The sequence below is a fragment of the Peromyscus leucopus genome, chromosome 3 (assembly GCF_004664715.2).
Source record: "Peromyscus leucopus breed LL Stock chromosome 3, UCI_PerLeu_2.1, whole genome shotgun sequence".
In the NCBI taxonomy this organism is placed as follows: Eukaryota; Metazoa; Chordata; class Mammalia; order Rodentia; family Cricetidae; genus Peromyscus; species Peromyscus leucopus.
The window spans coordinates 63,727,314-63,744,015 of NC_051065.1; the positions used below are offsets into that span (position 1 = coordinate 63,727,314).

Consider the following 16,702-nt stretch of genomic DNA (forward strand, 5'->3'; position numbering starts at 1 on the left):
CTGTGACTGCACTGATCTTTGGATACTGCTTGTTTGGGCATCACAGACAAATCTAACTGGGTTAGAACAAAGAGTACTAAATATTTTAATCATTTGCAGCACCCATCAGGAGCCAATAGAATGAATATGGCACAATAATAATAATAATAAAGTTATATTGGTCCATTTTCCATTGCTAAAATGAAATACTCAGGTTGGGTAGCTTATAAGGGAAAAAAAGTTTATCTAGCTTGTGTTTCCAGGGGCACAGGACTGTAATACCCATTGGGTCACAGAGAAAGTGGCCTCAGTGGTGGAATTCTGGGTGAGGTGGAGAGGCTGCATGGAGAGATGAGAAGCTGGGCATCGATTCAGAAGTCAGGCTCACTCTTCAATAGCAACCCTCTGCAAGAATTAACAGTGGTACCCAGCAAACTCCATTAGTTTCTCCTTAGTGAAGCATCCCAGTGACCTAACCACCTCCCGCCAAGCCCCACCCCTTAATAATCCCACCACCTCTCACGAGCTGAGGACTGAGTTCCCAAACCGTTGCACAAAGGAACCTCTAGCTTCCCAACATTATTGTTCTGTTCTCTGATTAACGATTTTAGTGACATTTCATTTTATAAATTATTTTTAATTATGATATATTGTAAACAAGTGAGATATGTCTTCAGAGTCCACATGAAGGAAAATCAATGTAAAATCAGAATCCAGTGCCCTCAGGGACAGCTTGGCAGAAGCTTGCCTGCCTGCTCTGCTTCACAGCAAGGATTCTTCTCCTGTTTCCCTGTGTGGTTTGGGAAAATAACACAAAAGAGATTAGTCGTTAAAGCTTTGAAATTTAATTACGATGAGGGAGTTCTAAAGGAAATTAAACATAGCATGATTACTTTTGAAAAATATAAATTCAATAGAGAATATTGGCGAATAATTCTTTCCATACTGCTAGCTCACGTTTTCTGCCATCAGGGGGTAAGAAAGAATTTTGAGAGCCATTATTAACTAATAATGGTTTCTAAGTTTTTATGTCACTCCTGTTTCTGAATATTTTTGCATATTAATAATTTCCTTGGTTCTCCAGGTCTTACTTATTAGGACAGCCAGTTTGAGAGCTTGCCCCATCTTCTGATTTGAAGGGAGGCTTTCTTTCCAGGGTTGAGGAAGGAAGAGGAGAGATGAATGGCCCTTCCTGGCCCCACCTTCCTATGCAAGCTGGAGTAGCCAGAGGGATTCCGTAGCAAAGATATGGTAATCCCTAAAGATGGCGGTCCCTGAAGGACATCAGGAGGTCTTCAATGTCTTAGATCGCTCCTGCTGACAAAGATCTCCTTCTCTCAGAAGCTTTGATCTTCCATGCCATCTGTGGCAGATGGCCTGTTTTGTGCATACTGGATTTTTCCTCTTCTCCCATTGTGCTGACCGCATCAGACTTTGATGAGCTCCCTTTGGCTTGTATCACTGTGCGATCAGAAAAGACCATGCCTTTTTCTCTCTTTATACTGCGCTGTCACTGTTTCTTGGTGTAAATCTTGTAGCCTTCCCTGCCTCTTTCCATGAACACATTGCACTGTCCCATGTCTCTTGGTCCTTCATTCTCATAGACCTTGGTCTATGTATCTGATTCATTTTCCATACTTCCCTCATTGCTGGCAGTTAAATCTCTAATGCCACCTTCCCACTGGAAAGGCTACATCCTTACTCTGTCTCTTCACCTCTTGTTAACACCAGATGACAAGTAAGTTTATGCATAGGGTCCTTTGGTAGGTTTTGCCTGCCAGGGCACACAGACTTCCAGCCCTAGCCCCGGGCCATCCTGTGGGGGAAATGCCCTCTCCAAAATCTCCTGTGAGCCCCAGGCTGCCCTGTGGGGGAAATGCCCTCTCCAAAACCTCCTGTGAGCCCCAGGCTGCCCTGTGGGGGAAATGCCCTCTCCAAAATCTCCTGTGAGCCCCAGGCTGCCTCTGGAAGCCATTGTCCTTGATGCCATCTTGCCAGCTATAAGTATCTTAGGGCATCTGAATGTCCCTAAGCCAGAGAACATACAAACTAACTGAAGCCCTGGTCTGGCCTCTGCAGTGTCTCAGACGATGACTGACGTAATGGGGGAGGACTTCATTTGCCCACAGCTCAGCCATTACAGCCTCAGAGCAGTGTGTGCTGTCACCCTTCTCCTGCTCATTCTGCCCCTGGGAAGGAAGGACACAGTTCCTTCTTCACATCCCAAAGATGCCCCCCACACTCTCTGTGTGTGTGTGTGTGTGTGTGTGTGTGTGTGTGTGTGTACATGCATATGTGTTTCACCCCTGAAGTTCCACAAACATAATTTGAAATAGGAAAATCCTAACCCTGAATACTGGACTTCTCTATTCCTGACATTTTTTTTTTTTTTTTTTTTGATTTCTCACATAGGGAGAACGCATCCTTCACCACAGGCCCCACCTTCTTCTCATCTCATACATAAACATGAGATGACTTCCCAGGGGAGCCAGGGCCCCATGCCATTGGATGAAAGAGAATACCTCCTACTTACCTATACAAATGTCTGACTAAGACTAGCTGCCCCCAGCACATCTGTGAGTAAATTAGTGTAGTTTCAGCACTCATGGCCTACAGATGCCACAGATATTTTCATATTACAATGAAAACCTTAGAATACTTAAAATTGAATTTACTCTTGCAGTTTCTTTGAGATCTTAGTGGTGTTTAGCCACATACATGTCATGTCTTTGGAGTATAAGCAGATACTCTGGCCACTGTGATGGTCCATCCTGGGCAGTCCCAAGCCACCCGTCACCCAGCACAGAGCTTCAAGTAGCTTAACCAGACATTAGGTTCAACTCAAAGCCTTTGGATGGGCACAGAGTACCTGGAGAGCAGACTTGCTCTTCCTTATAGAGTCAGCCACACAAATGTGCATTCCTTATTATTTTTCATCTTTACCAATGCGTTCTGTACTTACAGCTGAAAAAATCAGAATTGGGCATCCATCATGGCAGCCTGTTTCCTTGTCAACAGCAACCTCATAGTCAAACGTTATTATACATCTCAAACAGCCACTGCGCTGAAAACTTAAAAATATTTTAACTTTGCTCTGTTTTTGTGTGACATTAGGAATTACAAATAAAACAATTGAGTTTTATTATGTAGATTTATCACCATGTTTCGAAACAATACACTTTCTCTATCATCTGATACATTTCACTTTACACATTTCAAAAGAAGCTTCATCACAATATCCTGAGAGTTCATTGGTCCCTCTGGTTTTTTTTTGTTTGTTTGTTTTGTTTTGTTTTGTTTTGTTTGCTTTGGTCTGGAGAAAGAAAAGAATGTTGACTCTTTTCTCTTGGCAAATATTTCCTAGTCTCCTCCCTCATTTAGTGCATCAACACAACACCCTTTTCTTTCCAAATGTTTCCTCTTCTCCTGTTACCTCTTATGTCCTTCCCCCTCCTGCTGTCTCTTACCTTGTGACTGTTGGGCACATTCTTCTGTTCCATTTGCATTCCTGAGTCCCAGGCCTTCCTAAGCTGGGCACCCATACAGTTAGCCTTAGACCCCTGTGGTGGGGGTCTCCACTCATTATTTCATAGTTTTATTGAATCATTTTCCCTAAGAACCTTCAGGGAATGGGGGCAGACTTAGGGTTCTGGCTCTGGAGCCCCATGTCTACCCTATTAACTGTTGCTCTATAGAATCTTTCTACATAGGTAAGTGGCCATCATCCTTCCTTTTATCCCCAGAGCACACGAATAGCTGAGGGTTTGGCTGGTTTTTTTTTAAGTGCTCTCTCTGTCTTTCTACCCCCGCTCCCATTTTGTCCCTCTGCACTGGATACACTGGGAAGAATGTCTTGCATTCTGACCCCATGTCCTTGTCTCTATATGAAGGAGATCAAGCATAATCTACCCAAGGCCACTTAGGGAACCAGCGTTCTTATTTAAATTCAATCTGCTTTCACAGTGGCTGCCCTGTCAGCCTTCACTGCCAGACTCTTAAGGCCTAGCCTTGCACCTCTGCCCTCGTGGGTTTGAATCCTTGAATTCTTCTACATGCTAAACCAACAGTAGCTTGCATTCCTTGGTTAATGAAGTTTTTTTTTTTCTTTTTCTTTTTTTTTTTTTTTAGCAAAGAAAGGTCCATTTGTGACCATAGATTTGTTTGTTTATTTCATCTTTGAAACTCAATAGGATTTCCTGTGAGCCTGAGGCACTGGCACACAGTACTCTTCTTACTTGGTACTGCTATTTCTGATGAGCAGCCATCTTAACTCCTCATAGACCATGTTTCTGAACTCCCTTGCTATATGAACGGAACTGATAACCGTGAGGTCATCTGTAAGCATCTTTGTAGAGACACCAGCAGCGCAGCCCTGCCCTGGTGACATGGATGGAAAGTTCCTGATGACTGTGGAACGTGAGCTCTGTGATTCTGGTCCTGAGATTTGTGGCTCTATCAGATTGTGGTTTTGTAAGCAGCCATACAATGCATGCCTTTATCTTGTATATGTTAAGAGGAAGGGTTTCTCCCCCCCCCCCAATTTAATGGCCATTATTTTCCCTAAAGCCGGAGATGTACCTGGACACATGCTCTGGAAGCAAGGAAGTGCTTCTGTGATGACATAACACATCTAATGGTGGCGTCCACACAGCTGGGAGAATGAAGGAGCCTTCTGTGTTCAGCAGTCCCAATGTGCTGAGGGAACTGAAGTCCAGGAAGGTGTGTGGTTGTTTAAAGTTATGTAGAAAGGGGAAGTGGAATCTGTCTGACCTTCAGTAAGCCTTCATCCCACCTCTATGCACCATGGGTAGTGGTGGCCCCTTTCCTATAGCTAGGGACCCTTAAGCAAATTTAGAATGAGCCTCTGCATTAGTTACTTTTCTGTTGCTGAGATAAAGCACCATGTTCCAAAGCAGCTCATGGGAGAGTTTATTTTAGCTTACAGTTTCAGGGGGATAAGAGACCATCATGGCGGGGAGGCACGGCGGCAGTCAGCAGGCACGGCGGCAGGAACTAGAAACTGAGATCACATCTGCAACCACAAGCACTAAGGAGTGGGGGGGGAGAGAGAGAGAGAGAGAGAGAGAGAGAGAGAGAGAGAGAGAGAGAGAACTGGAAGTGAGATGAGACTAGGAACTCTCAAAGCCCACTGCCAGTGATATTCTTCTTCCCTCAAGGCTGCATCTCCTAAACTACCCGAAACAGTGCCATCAACTGGGACCAGATGTTCAAATGCCTGTGCCTATTGGGACTTCTCCCTCCCTTCCTCCCTCTCTTTCTTCCTCTCTTTCAGTGTGTGTGTGTGTGTGTGTGTGTGTGTGTGTGTGTGTGTGTGTGTGTAATTGTCAGTCTATCTTTCATTTGACTTTTGATCTGAGTCAAATGTACTTTGTATTGGGTCTTTACACATGTAGCTTCACCATGTAGCATCTGTCTAACCTTGTTTTTACTACTCATGGCACAATATGGATGACATAACACATCTAATCACCTGTGTTGGTTACTTTTTACCAACTTGGCACAGACTAGAATCACCTGGAATAGGGAGCCACAACTGAGAAAATCCTCCCATCAGATTATCCTGTAGACAAGTCTGTGGAACATTTTCTTGACCAATGAGTGATGTGGGGAGGCCCAGCCTACTATGGGTTGGGTGGTGGTACTTTGTGGGATAAGAAATCAGGTTGAGAAAGGCATGGAAGCAAGCCAGTAGTCAATGCTCCTCCATGACCTCTGCTTCAGTTCCTGCCTCCAGGTTCCTGCCTTGAATTCTTGCCTTAGCTTTCTTCTATGATGAACTGTGACCAGGAATGTATAACCCAAATAAACTCTTTGCTCCCCAAGTTCCTTTTGCTCATAGTGCTAATCAGAGCAGAAGCAGCAGCAGCAACAACAACAAAGTAACAGACACTCTCCTCCCTTTTGCTTCTGCAGTCATTCATCTACTCTTACACCAACCATCTCCATGATATAATGCCATACTGCTGTGATCTGGCATCTTGGAACCAGCAAAGGACCAATAAACCATCATTGTATGTGTGCTACCTGAGCCATACATCTCTGCTGCTCACTGGTGTGTGAGGTTACATTCAGCTATGCTGTTTTTGCTTCTTTTTCCTTTATCATTGGTCTAGCCAAAGATCATAATAGCTCATCTGAAACGAAGTGGAGAGAGTTATCTCCTAACACTATTGGACCTATTCTTGTCATTAAACTCAGTCTCACACCTGCCAGATTGAGTTGAGAGGGACAGCCTTCTCCAAAGTGGGATCTTACTATAGCATCCTTCCATCCACCCTGATCATTCCTCAATCCAGCAACCTCTCAGTGCTCCAAAGTTTTGCAGCCTTGGCTGTCCTGAAGTGCCATTTCTCAAGGAGTCTTTATCCTTGCTTTGGGAAGACATAGATCCTAGATGATTACTAGGTTTGATGGACAATAGATGTTCTCTGAATCACAGAGAAGACAGGAATCATGGTGTGGTTCTGAAAAAAATCTACCTTTAGGCTTAAAAATAAGTACAATGTGCAATTTGCACTCTGAAATCCATCACCTTTTATGTGTGGTGAGAATACTATGATAGTAATGACTTTGGCTTTCCTTGTAAATTATGTGCATGTGGGTGAGGTGTGGTGGCACATGCCTTTAATCCCAGCACTTGGAAGGCAGAGGCAGGTGGATCTCTGTGAGTTAGAGGCCAGAGTGAGTTCCAAGACAGGTAAGGTTATATAAGAGACCCTGTCCTAAAAAAATAAACAAACAAAATTATGTGGATCCTTTCATTCATTACAGATGATCAATCAATGACATATCCTAGAGTGGTGCCTTCCTTAAATGACTAATTTACTTTCTTTCCTTCCTGCTTCATATCAGAACACACAAATTTCATTTGTTAGTGTTTTCTTTATGAAAATTCCTTAGAATTGAGTTAGTAAGCCCAGGAATTAAGACATCCAGCTTCTGGTGTGGGAATTCCATCTGTGTGTACTGGTTCAATAATTGCACATAGCACTTTTATACTGAAAAATGCCAGTGTACTTTGGCACACCTAGGAAGGCTGTGTGGGGTACGTGAAAATGTCAGGAAACAAATATTTCCAGCAGAGGCAAGAGACTGAAAGGTTTAAAATCTCATCTCACCCGGATATATAGAGATTATGTCCGTAAGTCATGTCTATGGGTCAAGGGCACAGTGATGCCGGCTTCTCCTTGTATATCTGCAGGATGTGGTACCTGTTAGCTCTACTGATGGACATGGAGGTGATGCTTCTATATTCATGTGATAACTTGCTTAGTCTTTAAAGGGATTTCTGAAGTATATTTAATCACTTTTTATTTTTAGCATAATTTCTTTTTTCTTTACTTATTATCCGTGTCGGTAATAAGTGCCATAGCATGCATGCAGAAGTGAGAGGATAGCTTTTGGCAGTTAGTTTTCATCTTCTACCTTGTTTTGAAGTAGGATCTATTTTTAAACAATTTTTTTTTACATATTTCAAATGTGTATGTGTATGAGTGTCTTGCCTACATGTGTATAATTGTACCACATGTATACTGGGTGCTGTTGGAGATCCAAGAGGGCATTGGGTACCCTGGAACTAGTTTGGATAGCTTCTATGTGGGTTCTGGGAACCAAGTTCTGGTCCCCTGAAAGAGAAGTAGATGCTTTTAGCTGCTAAGCTATCTCTCCAGCCCCTTATTATTTATTATTTAACGTGTATGTGCATGTGTGTGTGTGTGTGTATGTGTGTGTGAGAGAGAGACAGAGAGACAGAGACAGAGACAGAGACAGAGACACACAGAGAGAGACAGAGAGAGAAGAATGAGGGAGTATCTGCAGAGGCCAGAGATGGTATTGAATCCCCTGGTCTTAGAGTTATATGAGTAGTTATGAGCTGCCTGACATGGGTGTTGGGAACTGAACCCGGGTCCTCTGAAAGAGCAGCAAGTGCTCTTAATCACTGAGACATCCACCTCTCCATCCCGAGGTAGAGTCTTTTGTTTTGTTTTTGTTTCTGACACTCTACATACTACAAGCTGACTGGCCCTTAAGCTTTTTGGAGTTTCCTCTCTGCCTCCAAACTTGAGGTAGTAATGAATATTGGAATACAGGTGTATAGCATCACATCTGGCTTTTTTATATGGGTTCTGAGGACTGAATTTGTTTACCAGACCTTCATGAAAATCACTTTGACCTGCTGGACCATCTCTCTGGCCCAGCAATCTCATTCTCCAGTGGTTAAAAAAAAAGGTGGGGGGGGGGGGAGGACTGAGTTCAGGTGTCTTGCCCTGCAGCACTTTTGAGCCTGTGAGTTGGAATTTTGTATTCTTCTGTCTGTAAATTAATCTGACACTGGGTCCTGTCTTTCATGGGTAACTGAGTTGTAGAAAGAGCCAGGCTCAGATGGCTTACATGCGCCTAATACCCCAGGCATCACTTTGACCCTTATTCAGGAAGCAAGATAAGAAATTATAAATGTATCACATATACTGAACATTCTGCCACCCCTGGCAAGAGTTGTTTTCCCCTAGACTATAATATTTCTGAACAGAATTATTATACTATATCCATCTGCAGCATTCCAGTGTCCACAGAAAACCAATTCTGTACAGTAAGATAACCCGGGGATAGAAGCACATCACATACCAACTGCAACATTCAATCACACCATACAGGGAGCAGCTAAGAGCCCTGAGGAACCAGGATCCTGACAGGCACATCACTGGTGAGTGTGCCCAGCCATCTGCAGCCACAGTAGCAATTGTATCCCAAGGCAAAAAGAAACCAAGAAGCAGTTTATTTGTGAATAATATTCAAACCTTGAATATCATTCTGTTGGCTCTTCGTCTTCCCTGTGCAAGGTTGATTTGAGTCTTGATGCAGACATTTGAAAATCTCCTCACTCAATGGAAAACCACACCAATCACAGAGTCAGTGAGTAAGCCAGGCAAGAACACCATGGGATTGGTAGGAAGATGGCTTCAGCCTGCTTTGGAGCCAGAGAGGCAGCAGCTGGCTTGGGACATGGACGACACACTGAGGAGATACTTGAGTTTGTGCATAGTCTGATGGTCTGCTTTCTCTAACACGCCACTTTCATGTGTTCACTGAACCAATCATGGTGTGGCAACAATGGTGAAGCCTCTCAGAACTTTCTGCTAGAACCATAAAATTCTCACCTAGAGCCACAGGTATCTCCCAGGGGTTCACATAGAGCATTTCAAGTAGATATCAATGGAGTATTTTTTAGAATCACTGATGCTGGAGTTAAAAGCAACTCTTGGCCATCAAAATGACATTACAGATGGATAAATGGGTGACTCAATAGTGTAAGTTGTCAATGGCTCCTTCTAAAGAGGTATGCTCAGGACTGCCTCTGAGGTGTGCAGAGAAGCACACGGCATGGCAGACTTCCAGACACTGTAAAAGAATATTCTCATGTCATGACAAAGAGGGCCCTGTAAATTATGCACACACCTATATGAAATACTTCCAAATGTGTAAAACATATTTTTTAAGCTTCTATTCAGTAGCATCAGCATTAATCTACTCTGGGAAGATAAACCAACATGGGGTTTTCTTCCTATAATAAACGGCATTTTGCAATACTGGTGGTTTCTGGAAGATACTTATCTTCCCAAGGATGGATGGCCTTACCAGTAAAATATTTTTAAAACTTCAAGGAAAGCTCTTGCTCTTCATCCTATTAATCTTGCAATGGAGTTAGACTATTTTCAACCCTGAAGGTTGGGAGGCACAAGAGGACTCAGTGACCACTCCACCTGTATGCCCAGTGCTTTTCCTTTTTGAATCAAGGTAGAATCTCACGTGATAATTCATGTTATCATAACATGTGCTGATTGATTAAAATGGAAACTATTTGCCTTTGATATTCATCCTGGGAGCCAAGGGTGTTAAGAAGCCAGCCAATCTCTCCATCATCTATAGTATATGATGGCAAATTAAGAGTGAGACTGTCACCCTGGCTTCAGTTCTTACACATGGGGTCAACTCAGACTTGCCTCCATGAGTTGGGGATTTTTTGTTGTTACAACCTAAACATTTCATTTACCACATATTTGTTCTTCACTATCTGGGTCCCAGGCACCTGAACAGTTCCTGGCCAAGAGCAGTGAGGCAGATGGCAGGAGTCTTCCTCACACGGAAGCTTCACTCTTGGATTATGTACGGATTCCAGAGTTGGCAGGTCCTTCCAGTGGCTTGGAATGCCCCATTAGTAAGAGATGCTGTTGTGGAGAAGGTAGCTTCTACCTCTGGCTGGTTTCTCAGTGTCACCCAGCAATATCATTTTGCACAGGGTCTAGAGCCCATCCATCATCCATCCCACTGCCTCAGTGAAAGATGCTGGAAGATCAGTGTGCATGATGAACTTTCTTCTTGTGTGATTTCCTGCTCTGTATATCACAGAGCTTTTGATGGAAACTTCACTCAAATACAATGTTTCTTAAAAGACTACAGAACATGAAAAGCCACAGAAAATGATCAAGGATATGTGTCTCCTGACTGAATGAACCATTAGCACAAGGTAAATAATGGTGTGATCTTTGATTCACAAGACCAGTTGATTTCCTTAAAAATTCACAAAATTATGCTTTGCTGAGGGACTATTGGTAGTTAATGACTGCTGTGTCATTATGGGGGTGTCACCATGTCACTATCCTCAATGGTGTAGTCACTGAGAAGTTGCCCACATGCCAGTAAATATGCCACTTATGTTCATGCGAGCAGCCAGAATTAAACTCTGCCCCCCCCCCACACACACACAAAGGACATGAAAGTACCATGGGGATTCTTGGTGAAAAGAAGAATTTCAGCAGAAGAGGGACTAGAATTCATTATAGGCATGTATGAGGCTGTCAACAATAGACAAATGAATTCACAAGTTACAAACCAATCAGAGGTGGTTCTGAGCTGTGCTTCACTAAGACCATCATTACACCACTTGGAAATTCAGTCTCACAGAAGCATGTGCTTCCAGGGAGGCCCATCACAGGGGAAAGGGTAGGGCGTGGGTAGAGACTTTCCAGTGCACTGCCCCACTAAGAGAGACCTTGGTGGGAACCCCAAGTTCTAACACCTTCACCAGAGGAACTTTAAAATTACTAAAAGGGAATATGAAAGATGTGGGATGATAAAGCTACTCCCAAGCTGAATCTGCTTTTATTAATCTAAACAAATATGAAAGATGTGGGATGATAAAGTTACTCCCAAACTGAATCTGCTTTTATTAATCTAAACAACTGTTCCCTGGTTCAAACTCTGCGCCCTTTGGAAGGCTCTGGATGGTCCCCTTAATGTCCAGCTTCCCTGACACATTCCCAGTCATAGGAGATGATACACATTTTTTAAATCTTGAAAATAAATTGTAAATCTGTTTGCTTTTTCCAAAATGAACCAATAAGTTTTTCCAGATTATGAGAATGCATGCTCTCCAAGAAGTCAGGTTGTAGATGTGGCCATCCAGGTCGCTCTCCAGGGTCCTGAATTTAATGTACCTTTTCTCAGAGTCAGCTCTCCACACACATCCAAGTCCAGCTCTTCCCTTGGCTTTTTTTTTTTAATCTATAAGAGGAAAAGCCAGTTTAGATCCAATAGAGCTTATTTTAAATCCAAGAGTATCCTCATCTCCAGCAGAGACTTCACTGCTCACCCCGCCTCCTCTAACCAGCTATGAATTCCACCCGCCAATGGTCCAGTAGATAAAAAAAAAAAAAAAAAAAAGGCATAAAACCATCCAAGACCCCTTCTGAGCCACAAAGTTCCAAACCCAATTGTATAATTCATTAAGAACAGAGCGTCATGATGAGACACTAAGGCTATTATCAGCCCTCCTCTTCTAGTTACCTGGTTGTTCAATAAATAAGAAAGCAGAATTGGTTTATATAGTAACTTGATTTTACTTCCCAAAGCATGCAAACGCTTGTAAACAAGCAGTCTTCCTTTTTGTAAGAATTAGTCTGCCTGGCTGTCTTATTGCCCTCATGACCAGTTGGACACAGACATGGTGTGATATGAAGGAAGGGTGGACCTTAGGTAGCCGGGGCTCTCAAGCTGAATGAACTCACATTTCTGAACTCCCACAGCACCCTCAAGTGGTGGCATCCAGCTCAGAGTTACTCTGGTGCTTTCAGGTGACACCAGTGCTTTTAATTTGTTCTGTTTGGTTGCTTTTCATAGATGATTGAATTTGTCAGAGGAGCATCGACATGAAAAGCTGAGAGAGAGTGGAGTGTGCATTGGATTGTTGGGTTGTAATGGCAGGGATGCTATCCCAGCAGAGGCTGCTGGTGGAGTTGGAGCAGAAAGAAGCATGGGGGAAGGAGAACAAAAGAGGGGAGACTGTAAGACTGTGAGAAGTGGATTTGTCTCCCTCCTGCCTCATATCCTTCATATGGATGGATGCAAAGAACAAACAGCACACAGGTCCAACAGCTATGAAAGGCTGCCGGGCACAGACTTGCCTCCTATAATTCAACTTCCCTACCTACTGTCCTTTCCCAACATCAGACTCTCTAGAGGATCTTTGAATCACAGACTGTGCCTATTGACCCTGCTTTGTGTCTTGGCCCCTTCTGGCAATAATTAAGGTCAACAAATATGAAATAAAGGGAAAATTCATGGTCAAGACAAAGACCTTAAACATCAACACTTGCTTTCTCTCCAAAATGAAGTATACTTAGGAAATAATAATAATAGATATATGTGTTGAAAATAGTTTCTTCCCAGATACATTGGGTGTGGTAGTCTATGTACATCTACCCAAGCTGGGATTTTTCCATTGTTTGGATGCTCATTCTGGTAACAGGTGTTTGGAGGCCTGCCTGTCCTGCCTGCTGTTCACTGGCAGGACATTTCAAGACTGTGATGTCTTCTTGTGGCCCTCAGTAGTCTTGACATAGCAGAGGTGTCAAACCTTTAGACACTGCAGTATGACATTGTGATCTCCGAGTATGCTGGGATGCATGTATAGCTATGCATTCATGAGTCACAGATTAGACGTGCCTGATTGTACTATATTTCAAATCAGCTTTTATGGCACTATATCAAGATTTACATCATTTATATCAGAAACCTTTTTAGGGACACAGGACCTATATGTCTGAAAAGTCTGGAATGCTGATAAATGTAAGATATATATGTGTGTGTGTGTGTGTGTGTGTGTGTGTGTGTGTGTGTGCATGTGTGTGTATGTGTGTGTACAAATAGAGAGAGTAAGATAGATAGCTAGATAGATAGGTAGGTAGGTAGATAGATAGATAGATAGATCAAATTGATTATGGAATTTCATTCTTGGCACTCAATGTTATTATTCATCCCAGATACTTCAAATACCTATCCCTAACTCCTCCCAGGTCCACCTACCACCTCTTACCCCCATCTCTCTGTGTCTTCTATTTCTGTAGAACCCACTGATTCCAATTTGTGCTTCCCATATAATACTCCTGGGTGTGGAGCCATTGACTAGAGCAGTGGTTCTCAACCTTCCTAATGCTATGACCCTTTAATTCAGTTCCTTGTGTTGTGGTGACCCCCAACCATAAAATTGTTTTCCTTGCTACTTCATAACTGTAATTTTGCTACTGTTATGAATCATAATGTAAATACCTTATGTGCAGATGGTCTTAGGCGATCCCCATGACGTGTCATTTGACACACCCCCAAAGGGGTCTAATCCCCCCAGGTTGAGAACTATGCACTAGAACGTGGTTGTAGTGGTTTAAAGGAGAAATGTCCTCATAGTCTTGAGTACTGGAGCACTTGGTCTCCAGCTGCTGGTGCTGTTTGGGGAGTTTTAGGTGGTGCAGCCACTGAAGGAAGTAAGTCACTGAGAGGTGAGGGTTAAACACCCACTTCTATTGTGCTCTCTATACCTAATGCCCGTTCTTCAAGATGTGAGCTCTCAGCTTCCTGTCCCGGCTGCTGTGCATGCTTCTTGTTGCCATGCCTCCCCTCCATGATGGACTCCTATCACTCTGGACTGACCGTAAGCCCAAATAAACTCTTCCTTAAGTTGCTTCTAGTCATGGACAGACAAATAGCTGATGCAATGGCCAGCCCACCAGGGGACACAGCTTTAAAGAAAAAATGACTCCTCCCCCCCCCCAAAAAAAAATCAACTTGTCATAGCTCCTGAATCAGAGGTGGAGGCACATGGACTCCTCTGCCCTCCATGCTAGACTATTGACTGGCTTGACCTCATGCAGATCTTATGCAGACAACAGCTGTTGTGAGTTTGTGAATGTGGTGCTCCTGCCATCTCCAGGAGGCTCTGTTTTACTCTGTTCCTCCCAGACCTCTGGCTCCCACAATCTCTTTGCTCCTCCCTCCTCTGTGGTCCCTGAGCCTTTGGGGGAAGGAGCAGCAGTATACATTCTCATTTGAGGCCAAGTGCTCTCTAGATGGCTGTTCTCTAGGCACTGACCAGTTGTGAGTTTCTGCATCATCTGCCAACCACTGCACAAAGAAGCATCTCTGGTGATGTCTGAGAGCTGCTGTCATCCATGAGCCCAGAGAGAAGTTGTTGAAGCCACAGTGCTCTTCTCAATCCCTAGGCCCTCTCTCTGTACTTCATCCTGTCCAGGGCTGGCGGTCCTCTGTGCTTCATCAGCCCTGTGCTAGATACCCCTGACCCTTTTGACTACTGAAAGACAGTCTCTTCCACAGGCACCCTCTTCTGACTTTTATGGTCATATGCACTCATGTTCACACACACACACACACACACACACACACACACACACGAGTATTCATGTTTTCTAGAGGAACAGAACTGACAGAATGAATATATATAAAGTGGATTTATTAGAATGGCTTACAGGCTGTGGTCCAGCTAGTCTAACAATGACTATCTACCAATGAAAGGTCCAAGAAGCCAGTAGTCGCTCAGTCCATGAGGCTGGATATCTCAGCTGATCTTCTGCATATGCCAGAATCCTGCAGAAGTAGGCTCTTATGCCAGTGAAGGATAGGACTTGCCAGTGAGAACAAAAGCAAGAGGTAAAAAGAAAGCAAACTTCCCTCTTCCATGTCTTTTATATAGACTGGCAGCAGAAGGTGTGGCGCAGATTAAAGGTGGATATTTCTACCTCAAAAAATACAAACTGAAAGTGGGCCTTCCCACTTCAAATGGTTTAATTAAAAAAGTCCCTCACAGGGGTGTAGCTTGAGTTTTCCTTCCTTGCCCACAGTCAGGACAAATCTTTGTCACCCGCCAGTCCCACAGCCGCTCAGACCCAACCAAGTAAACACAGAGACTTACATTGCTTACAAACTGTATGGCCATGGCAGGCTTCTTGCTAACTGTTCTTATAGCTTAAATTAATCCATTTCCATAAATCTATACCTGGCCACGTGGCTGGTGGCTTACCGGTGTTTTCACATGCTGCTGGTCATGGCGGTGACTGGCAGTGTCTCTCTGCCTCAGCCTTCCACTTCCCAGAATTCTCCTCTCTCCTTGTCCCACCTACTTCCTGCCTGGCCACTGGCCAATCAGTGTTTTATTTATTGACCAATCAGAACAATTTGACATACAGACCATCCCACAGCACAGGGGTACCCAGCTCCTTGGTTTTTAGTTAATTCCAGATGTAGTGAAGTTGACAACCAAAAATAGCCATCACACGCACACACACACACACACACACACACACACACACACACACACACACACACTTAAATATAAAATATTTTAAAAGTGATGAAAGACAGCAATGTGAGGTAGAAGAGTATGGACAGCTTCCTGTGAGCCTCTTCTGATAGCCACATAAATTGCTTAAGACATTACATTGCTCTACTTTTATCCAGGGTAGAAAACAAGGCTGGGTGTGACTTATTCCTGGGATGCTCTGCACATTTGAGATGCCATCATTTTAAGTAGCTGTGTGTTACTCCATGCAGAACTCCCAACAGGCTGCCTTCCCAGGAGACCAGAAACTATTTGTTGAGTTCAGGGCCTGAAGTTCCCTTTTTAATCTGTTGACTCAATACAGTCCAGATATGATCAGTGGCTAAAATGTTAGGCTAAAGCTTGTTGCAAGCTATCATTCTGGTTTTGTCTTAGAATACTTACAACCTCTGTATTCTATCCCATAGTGTATTTTGGATTTGATAATTTTATGTTTCAGAGATAAATTGCCTATTCAAGAAAGATGCTTAATGATTTGACCATCTCTAGTAGAAAGCCCAGCATCCCCTGATGTCACAACTAGTCATCTCCATCTCATTTGGAGTTGAACTTGACTGAATGGTATCAGAGCCCTGAAATGCAGTTGTAAATATGGCTTCATATTGCTACTTCTTTTATCCTAAGAAGGCTAAGAAATCTTTCAAAGTCCTTTGCAAGCATTAATTTATCCAGCTTTTCCCACAGAGATGGAAAAGGCTCTGTACAAATGATGCAATTTGAGTATTGTTAGATTATAAAGAGATGTAATGACAGTGATTATGGGTGGGTTGCTGAGAGGACTGAGGTAATAAGGCCTATCAGGAGCTCAAATCAAGAGGCAGGGAACAAATGGCACCCACCTCACCCTATTGTAGCAGAGAGTGGATCCACTTGTTGCCGTCTGTAAGTGAGGAAAAGGGCTGTTCAAACTGCAGGCTTACATGACTAATGGATTTATTTAGCCAACAGGCAATTTCTGTTTACCTGTCAAGCAAAATATAAATATAAGTCATTGTAAGGGGAATTACTTTTTTTGTG

The 16,702-nt window shown here is 43.3% G+C and overlaps 1 protein-coding gene across 2 annotated transcripts in view; it reads left to right on the forward strand.

Moving 5' to 3' along the window:
- The window catches only part of Dpp6 (dipeptidyl peptidase like 6), an 876,452-nt gene that overhangs the window by 203,411 nt on the left and 656,339 nt on the right, over positions 1-16,702 (forward strand). The gene's annotated exons all lie outside the window — the stretch shown is intronic.